Here is a 12,713-nt window from a genome sequence, read left to right on the forward strand (position 1 = left end):
AATTTGGGTTTCAAGACGTATTTGACGACAAGCTAAAAATTTAACCTGTCAGATATGACGTATCTTTTATATCTGCAACCTGTCAGAATGATGTCTGATTTTAAATTTAAACTGTCAAAAATTATAATACCAATACCATTTAATGGATTTTCCACTTAGCATAAGTTTAAATACAAGTAGTAGGCTGCAAAGCATAATTGCATTGAATATTTATAAGTCGGAATTCAGGTTTCCAACAATTGTTCTGCACTCTCAAGCTCTATAACTGGGATTACTCATAAAAATTTTGGTAAAATATTTTTATTTTTTGAAACTGAATGCAATTGACTCTTATCTATACAATTCACGTCAATCTGTTGTATAATGCAATTTAGTATAACACCCATAATTATTTCTAATTAGAATTGGTGTGTTTATAACTAAATCGGTTAAGGGTTCAAAATTTGTACAATCCTAGTAACCAAATTGTTGTCTCAACTAAAAACTTTCTGGAATAATCTTTTAAGAAGACACCATATGATTATAAGTTTTAAAAATGATTATTATATAATAATATGATTGATTGCATATATCAAATTCCAAATTTGATATCTTATTTATTTGTGTGAATTTGTCATATGCATTTTGAAACTTCACATATTCAAATTTAAATGGATTGAGATAGCATTCATACTAATAGTATTAAATGCACCCAAAACTTTAAATTTATTGACATAAGCGTATCTATGCACTTCACACTTCCTCAAGAGTTGAGAGGCCATCCTGATCCCACTCGCATGCTCAAGAAGGTTTAAAATGTCTATAGTTTACATGGTTGCTATCAGTGCAGTAAAGCGCTAAAGTATTTTGAGGTGTTTTTGAATTGTTAAAGAAATGTTAGGACTTACTCCCAATGTGATTGTTGAGGTTGTACGTTTGATTGAGGGGACTAGTTTTATGAGTTTTATGAATGTACATGGTTTGAGGTTAATAAAAATTTATTTGTTTCAGCGAGTGGTATGCACTTGAGGTTGGAGGCTTTTCTTATTTTAAAAAAATCAAAATGCTATTGTGTAATTTTAAAATAATTTAACTGTATTTTTTGGTGGACTTTTAAAAATAATTTAATTGTTTTTTTAGGTTTAATGTTGATTTAATTAGTTATAATATATTTTGGGTTGTTTTATAAATTAATTATTTTAATGATTGAATGAAATTGAACTTCAATTTAATATAATTATAACACATAACTCTTAAATAAGAAGTAAGGATTATTTGTTTTGCTTATATTTTCAAAAGTTTGAAGAATTTATAATGCTTTGTATGAGTAAGAATAAAAATAAACTAGCATTTGCACCAGATGTTGCAAAGAAAACGCCGTAAGGCATAAAGTGCGGAAATCCATTATCCATGTAGTGTGTGCATTATTCAACAAGGTGGATCTATCTAAATTTGTTGCAAACATTTATGTTGTTGCATTTCTAATTTATTTAGAATCTACTACTACCTCCTCTTCTTGGAATATTAAATTTCTTATCACCCCATGATGAAAATCCCTCTAATTATTGGCATCACAATTTTTTCCACTTTAGTGGGTTTACCTTCAACCTAAAGAAACATGAATTTGAGTCACTCAATTAAAAAGAAATTCTAAATTGCTATTTATCAGGTTTTGAGTAAAAGCAATTAATAACTCATATTTACAACCCTTTAAATATTTACAACCTTCTAAGTCTTGTATTTATAACTCATATTTATAACCCTTTAAAATGAAACTAACTATCTATATTTTTATTAATAATAAAAAGAATCTTCTTTATAAAACTGACACTCACATGCTACTCTTATATATTTATGTTATATTTAATATTCAGTGTCCATCAATTGAATGACAAGATGAAAGCTCAACTTAATTACACCTTTAAAACGTGACTTAAAAGTTTAATTGGTAATTATTTATTCAGTAATTTGTACATTGTTAATTGCAATTTCTCTTGAAAACCAATGTTTATATCCAAATTTTAAAAATTAACACTCACTTCTCCCATAGTCTGGTGTTTCTTTATTTGATCGTGGTACTCAAGATTTCCTTTCTCCAAAGTATCCAATGTGAAGATGATATCTTATGTGTTTCCGTGTTTCTTTATTTGATCGTGGTACTCAAGATTGCCTTTCTCCAAAGTATCCAATGTGAAGATGATATCTTATGTGTTTCCGCTTTCTCAGTAGGTTCATGTGATTATTATTATTTTTGGTGTTAATGTTTATGTTTTTTTTATGCCCATCCATTATTTATTATCTAAACATTGATGTTTGAAAATCCGTAAGTGGCTAGTGTGGAAATTGCAAGGTATGTTGAGAATTTGGTTATCTAGTAAGCTTAGAGTCATTCTTGAGTCATTATCTTTACCATCTCAGGAAGAAGAAGAAGAAGAAAAGCCTATTGAATTGAAAAAGAACCCTAAAAAGTATTAGGATCCATGGGTCATTTTTTTGCATCATGTAGCAAGATCACATGGTTAATTGATTATTCCACATGAAGAATAGCCTTTGCCAATATTTAGGCTTATAACTAGGTGATTTTTTCTACTAATATTCTTATACCAATTTACCATGATAATTCTCTTTTAAATTAGAAGGCAAGCATCATTTTTTAGTGTTTCAACTTCATTTATAAAGAGTTTAGTGCTGATAATTAGTAGATTATATGAAATTTTGAAAATTGCACTAATATATTATTGTTGTAAGGCTCTACGCTCCCAATGGAACTCATATAGTGAGTGGGTAAAGAAATGATAAGTTTTTCAAATGGTGAAATAATTTTCATATGCGTGATATTGTGATCTAGATAAATAAAACCAAACTCTTCATTTATCATGTGTCTTAACTCTTTTATATCTCCAGTGTATTTTTCGTACAAATAAGAAGCATTTGTTAATCATGCATCATGTAATATGATCTCCAACTAGTAGAAAAAACTTAATATCAAAGAAAGAAAGATAGAGGAAAATTCTTTTAATGTCCACAAATGACTCAATGTTACAAAAGAGATGCTTGCTAATGAACAGGATAAGGTAGCTTGGGAAAAGTGTAGTAACAACTTTTATAAAGAATCATATATAGATTTCCTATTAACAACATATTAAGATATTTTAGAGAGTAATTAAGTATGTTTAGAGATGTGCTAAAGAAGATAAACATCAATTCTTATTCGATAATAATACAAAAAAGAATTTGTGGGAACTTACTACTCTTGAGAGAAGCTTCCTAAAGTTTCCTAATGGTGCTTCTCCTTAAATAAATATGTTTAAGGCTACATCTAATTACATCAACATGGATTACACAAGATCTCAAGGATATGGATGTAATTTAATTACTAGAGTTGATATTCATGAAGTGAGAGTGCACACATTAATATCTCCCAAGATTGAGGGAAGTGGAGGTTAGATTAACACATACATGACCTTTGTTGCAAAAGGGATCAAAACAAACAAATAGATTTGCAGGAGTGCATCATAAAAACCTATTAGATGATGAAAAGTAGGAATGTAGGCATATTTTCCCTAGTGTGGAAAATGAGTAAATTATATTTTAGTAGAAAATATTTTCCTATTATTTATAAGGTCTAATATTTTAACAAAAGATTAGCCAATATTTCACAATTTTTTATTATTTAAAGCAAGATTGGCCAAAAATCTAAGAGATTTTATAATTGAGAGAAAGATATGTCTAAATAATATATACATATTTGGTTATCATTAAGACATACATATATATATATATATATATATATATATATATAGAGAGAGAGAGAGAGAGAGATTTTGTAACTTAAGGTTTTATATTAATCAAAGACCATATTTACATGGGTTTATAAGGATTTCTAGAGTGACCATGGAGGATAAAACCTCTCATCATTTGCTCCCTGAAAATATACCTTCAAGGTTCCTTAGGTGGATAGAAGAGCTACTATACTTGACATTAGCAGTGTCCAGTAGCTTTTCTAGCCCAAAATCTGCTATGTATGGCTCCATGTTAAAGCCCAGAAGGATGTTGCTTGCCTTAATATTTCCATGAACAAACTTCCTTTCATGTAAATAAGCCAGGCCTCTAGCTACTCCCTTTGCAATTTTAAATGATAACTCTGTGTTTACAAAACATAATCTACTGCAAGGATGCTAAGCTAGAAATGGCTATCTACCTTTCAGCGAACATTGCTGACCCCTCCTCAAAGATTTCCTGGAAAATGTCTATATTTTGCTACTTTTCAACTGACTTAGACGATGAATCAGTGGATTTCCTTCTAAAAAAATTCTTAAATTTGCCTTCCTTCTTAACTGGAGCTGGTGGTGTGGATTTCTCAGGTGGGATCAAATCCACTACAATGCATGTAGTGTCGTCCCTAAGTCCTCTTATCCTCAAAGCCTCCTACAGCTAAATCAGTTAGGCTATGATAGAAAATAAACTTAAAGATGGTGACATTGATCACTTATCCTTGTCAACAGTATTTGTACCTTAACAATTTGTTTTGCAGCAAGTTCTGCTGGCAAGCCTCGGCAGCAATTTGCAGCCTTCTCAGAGCTCAATGCATCCCAAACACCATTAGTTGCAATGATAAGCCTTCCTCCAGCATTCGATAGCTATTGAAACAAAAAATTACCAGTCTAAATCAAATAGACACATTGTGACCAGGTATTTTTTTCCTCCAGTAAATGGATAAAATCCATCCCCTGCCACTGCAACAATAATACACCATATATCACCTTCCCATTAAAACTAAGAATGAGCTGCAAGTAAACTATGAGAACGCGGATGCATCATAAGCATGGAGTTAAGTTTGATCCCTGAGCTTTGCTACAATCCTCAACTGTAGAAATATTGAAATTTTTAAGAAGACTCTGGCCATTTCATAAGCAGTTGAGTTGAGAGCAGAGTTTGTTTGTTGCTGAGTCCCAATCATAGAGATGTCTATATGAGTTATGTCAATGTCTAAGTAGAGCTGTTTAATATGGAATGTGGGTGTAAGTCCTCATCTCTGTCCAATTTATGTCAAAGCAAGGATGCTACATAGGAAGAAAGAATTGGTTAATCGGTTGTGGATAATGGCATTTTTTCTAGAAAATGCAATACCTCCATCATTGATGGTCTCTTTTGAGGGGAAGTAGAAGCACAATTCAATGCAATCCCCACAGACACTGAGATTTATTCCCTTCCTTCAACCTTTGGTTGAAGAGTAGGATCTATGATGTGCAAAAGGCGATGCTTGTCATCAACAAAGTTTTGACCCCATGTTGCAAAATCCTTATCTGAAGGCCAGCATGCACAAAAAATCTGTTAACAGGAAAAAGATTATTTAAAAAAAAACCAGATTGAAAAATTGAAAATTCAAAAATGCCAAAATATAAGCAGGCATTACCCATGCATAGCCACAATTCAAATTTGCAACACAATTATCCAATTTTAATAAAAATTTGTAAACATAGATTGTCCACATTCAAGGAGTAGCAACTCACATACAGTTTATCATGCTTTGTTCTGAATCTAATGATAAGTCTGTGTTTACAAAACCTAATCTACTACAAGGATGCTAAGCTGGAAATGGCTATCTACCTTTCAGCGAGCATTGCTGACCCCTCCTCAAAGATTTCCTAGACAATGTCTATATTTTGCTGCTTTTCAACTGACTTAGACGATGAATCAGTGGATTTCCTTCTGAAAAAATTCTTAAATTTGCCTTCCTTCTTAACTGGAGCTGGTGGTGCAGATTTCTTAGGTGGGATCAAATCCACTACAATGCATGTAGTGTCGTCCCTAATTCCTCTTATCCTCAAAGCCTCCTATAGCTAAATCGGTTAGGCTATGATAGAAAATAAACTTAAAGATGGTGACATTGATCGCTTATCCTTGTCAACAGTATTTGTACCTTAACAATTTGTTTTGGAGCAAGTTCTACTGGAAAGCCTTGGCAGTAATTTGCAGCCTTCTCAAAGCTCAATGCATCCCAAACACCATCAGTTGCAATGATAAGCCTTCCTCCAGCATTTGATAGCTATTGAAACAAAAAATTACCAGTCTAAATCAGACAGACACATTGTGACCAGGTATTTTTTTCCTCCAGTAAATGGATAAAATCGGTAAAGGATTAGAAGGGAAAAAGATGTTGGTGCACCTTCACTTGTTTTACATGAGGTATAGGTACAATGAACTCACCCACATCCATATCCCCAATAGACCTAGATAGACAGAGACCTCCCGGCCAACATCTCAATGGTCCAATCTACAAGTATAAAGAAAATGTTCCAAATTACAGCCGTTGAAAAATTTGTTGAAAATTCTGGTAAGAGAACAATTCAGTTTAGAAAATGGCTTTGAAAGCAAGCATGACCATTAAACATGAGATAGATAAAATATAAGAGCTTTTATGTCAAGCCTAATGGAGGCCTTGTAGATAAAATTTAAGCACAGTAATTTTTAAATTATTAGTACTTTTACGAAAGAAACTGCAAGTGTAAGTCTAGGATAGGCCATTTTGTAGCAGAATGGTACACCATATGTAAATAACTTTGATGCTTATAAACTCATCAAAGCTAAAATGAACACATATGATGCACTTCAGCGAAGATAAAAACATCCGACTGTGACTAGGAATCATAAGTTTGAACAAAAGAAGCACGGTCAAGTTTTACGAGCCTGTATTGTAGTATGTAAATTTACTTCTTTGTGTCTATATATCCCACAAAATATTGTACAGATTCCTACCTCGGCTCCACCCATAGTATTCAATCTACCAATCTCACCACCACTGGCCATTATGCGCTCTCTCCTACAGTATCATATATCAATACAAATCAAGAGCTTGAAACAATAAACTGGCTAAACAAAGACTGGTTTCCACAATCAACCAACCAAAGGAACACAGACACTCATACAACACAAAGGGTCATGGTTTGTTCTGCATCATGGGAAGAATCTTACTCTTCAAGATTGGCCTCAAGCCTATGATCAGAAGTTAAAAGAGAAGCCAACCCTGCAGCTGATTCAAGAATGCAGCGAGAATCACCTACAGATGCTACCGTGACTGTCCAGCCATCTATTATCACAAAAGTAACGGTGGTTCTCGATGTTTGTTCTGGTAAAACCAACAAATATCAGAACAAGAAGATAGGAAGTGACACTAGTAAAGATATACAAGACATGCAACTAACAAAATATTAATGGCACATCCACAGGCATATATCAAGGAGGTCTCGGGATCAAATGTCATTGAATATCTAGTTGTTACCAGCAGTAGCTAAACAGGGGAAAAGTGTGGAATCCATAAGTGTTACCGGGAATAGTGTCTATGCAGCACTGCTAATCCCACTAAGGCTGGTAGCTACCTTAGAAACAAACAAACTAAAACTACTTTCGTTTTCCTTTATGAGAGATAGATGAGAGAAGAATAAAGGAGACCAACCTCTGTCTTGCGCTTGGTTCCTTGTTCGATTCCTCTCCCTTCTGATAGATATTTTGCTACTCGCTTCCTTGTCCACCCAGTTTCACAGGGTACCTGTAGAATCAAAGCAGCATAATACTATCCAAGAACATAGATCTATTATCATAAACAATATAGGATCAGATGTACATTGACCACACAAATGCATAAAACATTAATCATACAAACATGTGGAGGAAAACTTGAATAGCTTTATTGATAATCAAGAAAGAGCCAAGAGAATTACAACCAATTGTTCTGACCCAGCATCATCCTCTCAGCAAGAAGCCCTTCTTCACCTCATGAAAAGCTTAGATCACCCAACACTATGATATTGCACCAAGAAACCAGCAGCACTTCCTTACAAGATACAAAATTCCAGCCTCTGGATCTCTGGGATGAGGGATCCATATATAGATGTTTGCAAGGGGGGTGAGTCAGCTTTTGAGATTTGATTAGTGTCTTCTCTCTGATAGTTCTTGATTCCACTTGGAGATTGTTGATCTCTTACTCATCCCTGGTCGAATTCAAAGAGGCAAGTGTTACAGGAGAAGTTTCTGGAAGATTCCATGCTCCTCCACCTTGCGGATTGACCCTGCCATTTGTCCCTTCTCGCCCATCGCACCCCATAGAAGGGATTTTTGACATGCATCGCACCTACTGTGTGTATTCAGGTGGGATGCAACGCACTTTGCCTATGGAGCAGGTGAAATGGTCCAGTTTTGACCAGTTCTGAGTAGTTTTTCATGGAGAACTTCTGGGAGAAGATGTAATCAGTTGACCTTGTTCTTTTAGGGTTCAGAACAACACTTTTAGGGAATTAAGAGCCCTTGTTTTATTGACATTTATGATTGGGGTTGCAGTGCCCAAAAATGTCTATAACAGTTGCCCCCTAAAGCATGAGGTCATTAATTTGTTGATGTCAAGTGAAATGCTTTATCATGAGGATCTGAAGTTCTTTCAAGCTGGAAGGAGACCTGTAATAAGATACAATACAATACATTATCTTCATTATATTTTCATGATCTAGCTAAGGCGAGAATTCCATGCTCAGCTTTATAAGTTCATTTTTCATGTACATGAGACAGACAATCGCCTGAGTGTAGACTGATGATTCTAGTAGAGCCATCATCCCTTAGATTGGATGATTATCTGTGCAGCAATGATGTACATTTGATGTCTTTATTTTCCTGAATATATATCGCAACTCGGATGGATGAAACTAGATCCGGGGTCTTCAATCTCGTTCAATCTTCACTCAAAGTACAATTCGATCCATGTGAGAGATGTTCTGGAGTCGAACATGGAATGACATCGCCTGATTACCAGCCAATGATGTAAGCCGTTAACAGGCATGAGAAGAATCACCGATAATGATGATGGCCCTCAAGGTACTACAGTACAATTCACGTGGTGTGAATAAAGGACTTGGCGTCGAACACCACGTGAAATCTTCGGTCGAAGGCCATTGATGTAAACTTGTCGCCAGAAGTGAGAAACTTGCCATTGAGGCATGCAAGCTTCAAAGTACTGAAAGGGTTGTTCCTAGATCGACTTCTTCGATAATGAGCTGATGTCGACAAGAAGCGATCCGTCATAGGAGGGCCTTAGTGAATCCCACATCAATGACACGGAATGTAGCAAATGATTTTAATGGAGGTGAAAACGATCTGGTGATATAAGGTTCAGGGTGGCGGTCATGAAAGAATGGAGCGTAAATGTATTGCAGTGGGTGAGACATAGGTGAATTCTCTGAGCGACTTCTCTTGAACATATCGGCAACACTGACATGATGGATTGGTAGCATTAACCCCAAATGTGGATGGTGTGATGGAACCATGGTGATGTGACCAGTGAATGGAACAACCCAACCCGACTTGGATGCGGAGTGAAAGTGTCATGTTCAAGAGCGACTTGCTACCAACAAAGTTTCTTCAAGTTTTCTTCCCAATTTTTCCCCAGTCATTGATGACCAGTACCTCTTTATTTTTTTCAAGCTTGAGGAGGATAACATATGCTTGTTCTATAATTTTCCCTTCGGGCAAACCCATCGCTATGTTTTAACGAGCCTAGTGATAGTGAAACTCGTTCTTGTCTGTTATGGACAAGTTTGTCGCTATTAGGTTTTAACGAGTTTAACGACAAAGATAACTCAGTCCTTTTCAATTTTAGAGAGTCTGAAAAGGGACATAAAGGAAACTCCAAAAATCCTTTTTCGTCATCTAATCCCTTAAGTTCGAAAAAGTATAAAATAATACAGAAGGGATGAATTTTCGGTACTTTTAACGAGCCAAACAAAACAAGCGCTCGATCTTTTTGTGTAATAATCCCTCAGGTCCAAAAAGATTAAAATCTAAAGGAGGGATAGCACTTCCAGTCACTTTAACGAGCTGGAGAGGCCAATGGCTCGGCAATCTTTTCATATTTTACGAGTTAGTTGAAAAGAGCTTAAAGGAGACTCGTCTTTGAGGAACGAGTGATAAATTCGGGTAGTAGCTGATTCCAGGTAAGGTTTGGAATTTTCCAATCACAGCAGTGTTACAAGAATGGCTAACAGGATCACTCTTCGCAGCTGTTCCTCAAAATGGGTAAACAATCAAGTGCAGGTGAATGATCAGCGAATACAGAGTGGAGGTGATGATGAGAACGCGACCAAGGCTTTAAAGGCTGAAGTACTACATTCACGACGGTTATTTACCGGAAATTGGTTCATTTTTCATTTTAAAATGAGCTTAAACACTGGGGGAAACACTTGCTCATTTCTTATGTTTATTTTTTAACGAGCTTGAAGTCCGCGTTAAAACTGCTCGATATAACGGTCATTTCTTGACTTTACCATTAATAACTTTGTCCCTTCAAAGATTGTATTGCATGCTCAATTGCTTCATCAAACTAGTTAGAAATGAACAATATATGTTTGAAAAATGAGTTAAGACACTAATATTTTACTTGAATTACGTAAAAAAGTAATTTAAAAGTGATTTTACCCCTCATTTTACCATTTCATTTGAACTTTGGCTTATTGGAGTTTTAGAGGTGCTTTCCCCCTTGATTTTCACCAGCCGATTCCGGGAGATTTTGTGGACGATTTCAGCACCGTCTGAACCAGGTAGGAGCTAAACCTGAGCTCTTTCATTTCATATTTTCCATTTTGCATTCTGAGCCTGATTTCTGGTTTTTCTGAGCCTCTAGGGTTTGAAAAACTCGCCCTGGCTCCATCGCACCCTTTCTATATCGAAAGGTGCATTGCATGTTGGCCTACCGACTGGACAGTTAGCATGCAATGCACCCAGAACACTGCTGGGGGTGCGATGAGCACAAGGAGGGAAATTTGTGCATAGATTTTAATGGAAATTTTTTGCCTGTTTTTTACCAAATCAGGATCTAACTCTTCTCTTGTTTTTTTTCAGAGATTCATTAGAGAAAAATGCCTGTTACATGGCGAGAACGTGAGCATTAAGAATAGGACATGCTTGCTTTACATGATCCGGTTACGGTAAAAGCACTGCGGTAATGTGGCCTGTTCAAGTTTTTCCGCATCTCTAGCATGAGGCAACAAATCAACTTGTTGCAATATTTGCTCGATGCTTGGGACCCTACCAGCCAGGTGTTCTAGATTAGGGGAAAATCCATCCCCTTGACTGTCGTGGACATCTATTTTTTGACGGGCTTATCGAAGCGAGGTGCCCCTATCTCCTTATCAGGTTCAGCCTGCGGAGGTGAATCTGTGAGATATTACATTCGCAGGTATTGCAGAGAGGGATCTCAACTGAGTAAAGATGGCCAGATCATCATCCGAGATGTCACTGACAGGTCCCTGAGGATTCTGTTCACCTTTGGTAGGATGGCTGGTGGTGCAGCTCTTCACGTGGCAAACCGGTCTTATATGCGGTATGCCTTAGAATGTCTCAAACCGAAGGTGTTCAACTGGTGTGATGCAGTACTCTTTGTGATGAAAGAATAGTTGACCAAGGTGAAAAACGGAAGATTGAAGAACTTTGGATATGGTTCTATTTTGACCGCCTTCGCCTTGGAAAAGATCCCGCTGATGCAGCCGCAGTATATTTCACTTTGTTTACCTCCACTGACTGAGCCACAGATGCAAAGATGGGTTGACTATATGTCTAGACAAGCTGATCAATCTCAGATTTGATTTTTTGATACCTTCTTCGGGTGGTTCGATCGTCAGGAGATGGTTTATTCCGAGTATCCATATGCTGGTATGGATTTCTGGGGTGACCGGGATTTGGTACTGCCGACTAGTGAGCAGTGGGGTGACATTGGTAAATTCTTTGACCATATTTTTGTTTATCGTTTCTCTTTACAATGTCCTTGTGCTTTATTCTATCAATACTAATCAGAACTCATGTGCTCATGTAGATGTTGGTCCCGTTCGACTAGTAGTACGCCTGAGAGTGCCAGCTGCCGCTCCAGCAGGAGAGGTTGTGGGAAGGGTTATCCTTCGCGACCTCGATGTGGCCGAGACTCTTTCAGCATTACAGGATCAGGTCGAGGGCCTCACTCTCGGTATTCCAGATGTGAGGACTGATGAGCTGCCTCTGAGGTTGCAGCGACATACTACCGGCGTGCCAAGTCGATGGACTAGGCTTTTACGCATGATTGCACAGGCGGTGACTTGTTATCACCAGCATCATTAGACTAGGGTTCCCCCTAGCGTTTTGAGTTTTGGGTCATTTGACCAATTTTTGTCTTGGTTGCAGAACATTATGTGTAAACCATAAATAGTTATATATATATATATTTTTGATTTTCGGAGTTTTATTTTGAGTCTAGCCTGACGACCAGTCGGTGTATGCCATGTGTGATGGCATCAGAGAGAAGTTCTATCAACGTGCTATATTCAGCGATGTTATTCGTTGATCGACCAATACATACCCCTCTGAAACTTACTAACTCGTCGCTTGGATCAAAAATGGCCTAGGCCGCAGAAGATAGGTTCCGCGAACTACGACTTGCTCCGTCGGCATATCCAACAAAAGATTCCAATAGGTTCGACATCTGCGAAAAATGTAAAAAGTGGATTTACTTGACCAAAACAAATACTTTTAGCGAAAACAAAAATGTAAAAAAATCATATGGGTTACCACACTGAATCATGCGTAGTAACGCTCAAGGTACAACCTATTACGAGGTTGTGCCAGTGGAATCCCGTAATGATCCATTAACTCGTAGGCTCCTTTTGCTAACACTCGCTTAACAATATAGGGGCCCATTCATAAAGACTTGAATTTACCTTCTC

The 12,713-nt window shown here is 36.6% G+C and overlaps 1 pseudogene across 1 annotated transcript; it reads right to left on the minus strand.

Moving 5' to 3' along the window:
* Window positions 1-4,176: 4,176 nt before the first annotated feature.
* LOC149183744 (putative protein phosphatase 2C 3) lies at window positions 4,177-8,073 on the minus strand (annotated as a pseudogene). Its single transcript, XR_016256791.1, has 6 exons — window positions 8,048-8,073; window positions 6,955-7,095; window positions 6,739-6,802; window positions 6,149-6,256; window positions 4,494-4,619; window positions 4,177-4,407 (listed from the first exon to the last, which is right to left on the minus strand). The product of XR_016256791.1 is annotated as a putative protein phosphatase 2C 3 (transcript).
* Between the last annotated feature and the right edge of the window lie 4,640 nt (window positions 8,074-12,713).

This window comes from Pinus tabuliformis, chromosome 3_2 (genome assembly GCF_031772625.1).
Source record: "Pinus tabuliformis cultivar Carrire ecotype Pingquan chromosome 3_2, CPIR1, whole genome shotgun sequence".
Taxonomy (NCBI): Eukaryota; Viridiplantae; Streptophyta; class Pinopsida; order Pinales; family Pinaceae; genus Pinus; species Pinus tabuliformis.